Below are 6,774 nucleotides of genomic sequence, written 5' to 3'. Positions count from 1 at the left end.
ATAATAATAATAATAATAATAATAATAATAATAATAATAATAATAATAATAATAATAATAATAATAATAATAATAATAATAATAATAATAATAATAATAATAATAATAATAATATATGAAACATTAGTACGCAAAAACAGTAAAATACCACAAAACAAGCCGTATTGATACACCTTAAATAAATCTAGGAAAACTACTCTGCAAATGGCAAATTCAATTTTAACGAAAAATTAATTAAGTATAATCATTAAAAAACAATCCTTAACACGGAAATGTTATAGATCAATAATTTGAAAATTAGAAATTATGCTAATACTCTATTGACTCGCAATGAAACTTTACAAAAGAAAAAAATCGAAAATTAATATTACTGACAAAAAAATCTTTATTAGAAACATGCAAATATGGATCTAGTCTTTTTTCGCTAACCAATATCAATTTCATACAAATTCCGTCGCCAGTTGCAAAATGATGTAGTGGAGATGACGGTAATTTATTTATGATTTTAATAATGAAGCTGATAAGGGTATGTATGAGAGAAAGAGTGGTTAGGGGTGCATTTAATAATGAGAGAAGAGGAGGTGAGTTATGGGGCAATTAAAGGGGTGGGTTTGAGGATGAAGGTGATTGAATTTTAAGGTTTAGGTTTATTTACGGAGGATTGGTTTAATACTTTAGTGGTTGTAAATACTTGGATGAGTGAGTATAGGAGTTTACTCATTGGTTTAGGTTTTGGGTTGTTGGGCTTTATCTATCTATCTATCTATATCTAAACTATAAAAGAATAACCACTATATATTATTCTTTACACGTGTCATCACCTCAAGAAAAGTTTTCCTGCTCAACGTCTCATCAATACGTCTAACCCTAAAATTAATTATTAAACTAAATTATTTTCAGCCGCCACCCACTACTCTCTTATCATTCATTCTAATTTCTACTATGCTCAGAAATTTCCTCTCTCTGCATCTATTCTCCCATTAATATACTCCTTTGGCATTTTCTCTAGATTTCCATCAGTCACTGGAAAATGGTAGTACTGGAAAGATATGCATATGAAAAACGATTATGTTACTAGCACCTCCAAGATACTCCGTATGAAGATCGAGTTTCAAGTTCATTAGATCACTAATCCCTTACCTTTGTATTGTTTCATTTTGACTTGCTTTTATGATTAATTGGATTTCGATTGGGTAAATAATTGATTTATTTTTATCTTTGTTATTGTTGTGATATTTTTTTTTTATTTATGCTTTGTTCCCGCTATTATCTACAGAACTGTGCACAAATGGAGTTCAAGTTCATCGCATCATTTGCACCGGTATGTTTCATTTGCCATGTATACTCCGTCAAGTTTCCTTATTTGGTTTAGAAATTTTGACCGGATTATATACTTTGTTTTAGCAATTTTTATTTCACTATCAATTCTATTAGTATTCATCCGTCAATAACTTATTCGTGCGTCTAATTTGATATTCGAACCCTTTCGAAGGGTAAGAGAATTTTGTCCACTACTACGGATCGGAGATTGATTAGTCGGCCCTTCAAATATATGGGGAACATCTATGGTACGTTTTTCTTCTCTGCTTATTGATGTTATTATTACCGAAATTATGCCAGTTATGCTACTAATATCTTGCGTATATCAATTGTTGATGGTGTCTTATCATTTACGGAGTAGTTGATTAGATACTGTATAAAATTACGTTATCTTATCTTTCTATTTAGGCTTTAATAATAATACTTCTTGCTCTTTTTCAATAGTTGGTCCACTGAATGTATTATTTCTGAGTTAGTTTAACTGTCTGTTCAGTGAAATTTGTTCAAATAGATCGGTATTTGGTTGTGTACAATCAATTAATCTTTATTAGATAAAATGATTTACCCTTCTGTGTATTGGGGTTTTGAAGAAAAATGGTAAGGGGCTAAATCGTTTGATGAGTTAGGATTTGGAATAATAGTAAAATGGTAGTATTTGATAATATTACCAACAGTTAGCCCAGCTAACCCAAAATTTAATTTAGTTACATCTGTCTAATCATTTGATTTTTTTTGGCAAATAATCCACCAAAACTTAAAGTTGTCCATTATAGTACCGAAACGTGGTTGTTGTGTTAGCAATGTCCTTGATACCGCTACAAAAGTCGTTAATTAATGTTGATGCAAACTATTTTTCATGAATTTGATAGAGTACATCTTTTCCTGTAGCTTGTAAGCTAGTGTTTTCTAGAATATTAGAGGAGTGGTAGATTATTTTGTTCCCATTTCACAACAATTCACATCTAAGAACATTAGAACTGGTGTATATAGAGTAACTAGGAGCAACATATACACCAATTGATTATTATGAATCTTGATCATCGTTTATGCATACCGCATACACTATCTTACATAGACATAGGTACGGGTATTGAACACATGTACATATCTAAGCATCGGACACTTTGACTCAAAAATTTGAGGCATGAGCATTCTGTCACAAAATGATAAAATACTGTACGGGGACATGGTTTCAAAGTGGACATGTTTTTAAAGCATATAATTAACTAGAAATATGTACGGATTAAAATTTTTTATTTAAAGTGAATTGTAATAATGAGGCTCAAAAATGTCATCTCAAATACGGGTATAATCCAAAAATTAAAGAGTCGGAGTAACACAATCTATGTATCCTACCATACCCAATTACCTTACAAAATCTCTATCTTCTTCTAGTCCCCACCTCACCTTGCCATACAAAAACCGTAAAAATTAGTTTTCATCTACAAAAACTGATTTGTGATTTTGTTTTATTATAGAAAGTGTAGCGTCATTAAGTCTCATTAAATAGAAGAAATAAACTTTGAGATATTATCTTATTATTATTTTGGTTGCTTATTTGTCGCATGGTTTTTGAATGAATTTTATTGGCATAATGTCGATTTTGTTCTTTTTTTTATTTTTCCAGATAAAAGTGCATCTTTGGAAAACGTTTGGATTTATGTTTGTCACGATTTAGAAGCGTTAGGCTATTAGCCTATTACACATAGTTTTTAAGAAATTTGGCAAGAGTATCGGGAAGTCTGTTTCCCAGAAGATTTTGTTGAGCCCCTGTCATGATGGGTTATATGAAACTTTTGGAAGAACATTTGACACATCAATTTGTATCAGCCTTCTCGAAAATTATTGAAAATTCAGCTTTCTAAAGCTTTATGTTAGCAAGACAAAATTATCTCATGCTTTTTTTTTTCTTTCTTATGTACGAGTACTTTATTAGTATGTAATGTAAATTTGAGGCCTTTGGCATATATGGTCCAAAACAAAACTCATCAACATTTTACTTTATATAAATATACCAGCCATTATTTTAGTTCTTTTTATGGTTTTAAACTTCTTAATTATCTGATGATTCAATTGATGCTATTAATCACTCAAGGATATCCTCTAGGTGAATTTTAACATATGAATCTGAAATATCTCCACTTAGATGTAGCAAGGGTTTATGCCCTCTGACCGAATCTGGGTTGTGGCTAAGATCTTGGAACTACCATAGCAATAACGCTAATTTTATTGATATCATATGTAGAATGTAGCAAGCTAGAGTCATACATCTCTCAACAAATTTATGTAATTATTTTCAAATATGTTTCAAACTAGCTTAGAAACCCGCTTAAAGTTGCACGGACATATATATATATATATATATATATATATATATATATATATATATATATATATTTGGTACAATATATAATTAAGTTTAAAAAATTTATATTTTAACCTTGTATTGTTTGAATATATAAATTTATGTGTAGAGCATATATCGTTGTAAAATGCCAAATACGCAATGTCGAAAGATATTATGTACGTGAACACAACTAACTTCATCATTAACAACATTATACAATTGTAAAATAAGTTTAAGATAATGGTTACTTATCTTTTATTATCTTTTCCATACTAATATGGATACATAATTCCTAATTTCCTCCTTAGTGAATCCCATTTATAAGGGCCTCTACTTCTTTTAAAAGGCTTTGACCTACCAAAACATACTTATTAGTTCACCAAAATATTAGTATATAGGTAAGTGCAAATGACAGGTTAGTCTCCCTTAAGAAAAAGGTATTTATCTTGGCACTAAAAAATGTTAAGTATAATAACACTTGGATATATAGAACAAACTTTTTACTTTTCCTTATATATTCTTCTTTTGTTTTAACCATACTCTTGACCTATCTTAAAGTTAAACTGAATACACCCGCCTTAAATAATAATTTGACGCAAATCACAGTTTGTGATAACTCCAGCATGGTTGAGACATAAGTTGAATTAAAAAATGGTGCCTATATCCACATAATCAAGTACTTCTATGACGAAGTTAGTTCTATTGTGTAATATGTCCAAATAATAGAAAAAGGAAGATTGCTATATTTTCCAGAGAATATATAAAACCTGGGATCTAGAGGTGAAATATGGTTGATGGATTTAGAGGTGATAGCCTAATTATATTATTTCCTCGATCTCGGTTATTTGGTTGCTTATTTCATGTTGGGGGTGTCTCAATCAATTACTTGTCTTGCTAATTTAGGAATGCCTTTGATGGACAATTGGAGCCTCCACACTTAATTTGGTCCACTTATTGTCTAATAATTGGTCTCTCCTTTTTCCTTAGTCTTTGTGCCAAAACCAAAAACAAACAAATAATCGGAACAGAGGGAGTATTAGTTACCCTACCTTTCTTAGCTAAAAAGATCATGAAAAAATCCTCTGAAGCTCTCATTTTGTAGCTTTTATGCTAAAGTTAAAGGAACACATACATTCTTGTTACAAACGGTCTATTTTCGTTTGAAACAATAAGAGCTCGTTTGGTTGCCCCTTGTAAATCATGAGAGTTGGAAAATCCCATGAATTTCAAAATAAAGATTTGTTTGGTTACCAATTTTTTGGCAAAGTGTTGGAATTCAATATTCTAAGGAGTTTCCAACTCCTTCATAATGGAGGAATTGGATTACCTAAGCCCCCTTAGGTAATTGCAAACTCCCATGGAGTTGAATTCCTATATAGGTAACCAAACGGATTTCTTAAAATCCTAGGAATTTCATGCGGGAACTTAATTCCCATGAATTCTATTTTCCTATAGAGTTGTATTCCAATGGGCAACCAAACGATGCCTAAGAATCCTATTTTCGTCTGAAACAATAAGATGGGATTCTGAAATAATTTTAAGGACAAATGCGAGTATAATGGTTCAACTGATGTATACAAATTATGGTTGTTTTTTTCTCTCCAAAAGTAGCCACATTTAGTTGACGACTTTTTAAATTTAGCTATCACACATTCATTTTTAAGACAATGATTTAATCTAATAATCACAATTTTGTAAGACATCTCAATTTTTCTGAGCTTATATACATAGGCACTAAAAAATTGACTTCATAATATTTTGAGAAAAAATATTTTATTGATTCGGTTCTAACTTTGTCGTCTAACCTAAACGACCAAAACAATATTTATAATCTTAACTAACTACTCTTAATAGAGCGGCAAGTAAAGTTCGTATCCCAAAGGACGAGTATTGAATTAAGTTATCGGTTGTAGAGAGCTATGTCTTAGGGTGTCACAATTTGGGTTGAGAATTGGGTATCAAATTAAACTACTTAACAATGAAATATAAGGAAATGAAAGTAAAACAAGCAAGTAAAGTAGGGGTTTGTAAACAATTGATTAAGGCACTAGGGTGTCATGGGTTTATAGGGGATTCATGGTGGTGATCATACAAATATGTTTACATAGTTGCAAGCAAATTATTGTTGTAGTGGAATCGAGTTAGTTTATGTCTTACAATTCCTAGAAAGATTTGGGTCCCGGAGCCGAGTCGGTCAAGACTGTACAACACCTACAAGTCGACTTAGTTTCTTCCTATTCAATTTATGCATGGTCTAACAAGACTCGAGTTAGTTTATATCTTATAAGTCTTGTTGAATAGATAAGAGATGTATGTATGCAAGGTTTTCAATCAAGCAATTTATCAAGCATAACATGTGCATAAGTTGAAACTACAACAAGCAAGCAATCTTATGAAAACATATTAGATTAAGTATAGATCTACCCCCATGTTTTAGTACCCCTAATCCCCCATTAACCCTAGCTAGAAGACTACTCACTCATGACTATGGTAAACATGCTAATAAGAGTGTCAATCATATTAACAACGTTAAACATGATGAATGAGTAATGCAATAATTAATTGAGCATGGGTAAAAGGGATTATACCAACTTTAAGGATGATCCAAATAATAAGCAAAGAATAATAGAAGAACACTTGATGAATTATGAAGAGTTGTCAAGTCTTCAATAAACCCCAAATAGTCTTCAAATTACCCAACTAATTCTAAGAACACTTGAATGATTAAAGAGGAATTAAGATTTGATTAATATTGAATTGAGTAAATATAACTTGATTAAACTAGATTAATAATGTATAAACTTGATTAATGCTAAATTATAACTTGGTAAAACTTGGTTGTTAATCTCCTAAGACAATGGGGTATTTATACTAAGTATAAGTATTAGGGTAACTAAGGGCTTAAATGAGGATTAAGTCCCTAAGAAGAAGATTAGTGCCTTGAAAGTCCCATAAGGAGTTGTCGGACTTGTCCTTGATGTATGCTCGTGCTGCCCAGGTATCCGCTCGACCTGATGGTGAGACGCCCGGATTGAGGCTTGAGACGCCCGACCTGAACTCGGGATGCCCGGATCTTTGATCAGCTCTTCTTCTTCTTCTTTTTGCTG

The 6,774-nt window shown here is 31.3% G+C and overlaps 1 pseudogene; it reads left to right on the top strand.

Annotated features, from left to right (window-relative positions):
- Window positions 1-912: 912 nt before the first annotated feature.
- The window catches only part of LOC141623506 (lysine histidine transporter-like 6), a 33,625-nt pseudogene continuing 27,763 nt past the window's right edge, over window positions 913-6,774 (top strand).

The sequence above is a fragment of the Silene latifolia genome, chromosome X (genome assembly GCF_048544455.1).
Source record: "Silene latifolia isolate original U9 population chromosome X, ASM4854445v1, whole genome shotgun sequence".
In the NCBI taxonomy this organism is placed as follows: domain Eukaryota; kingdom Viridiplantae; phylum Streptophyta; class Magnoliopsida; order Caryophyllales; family Caryophyllaceae; genus Silene; species Silene latifolia.
The sequence above is the reverse complement of the archived record's forward strand: the minus strand, read 5'-3'. Positions and strand labels throughout refer to the sequence as shown.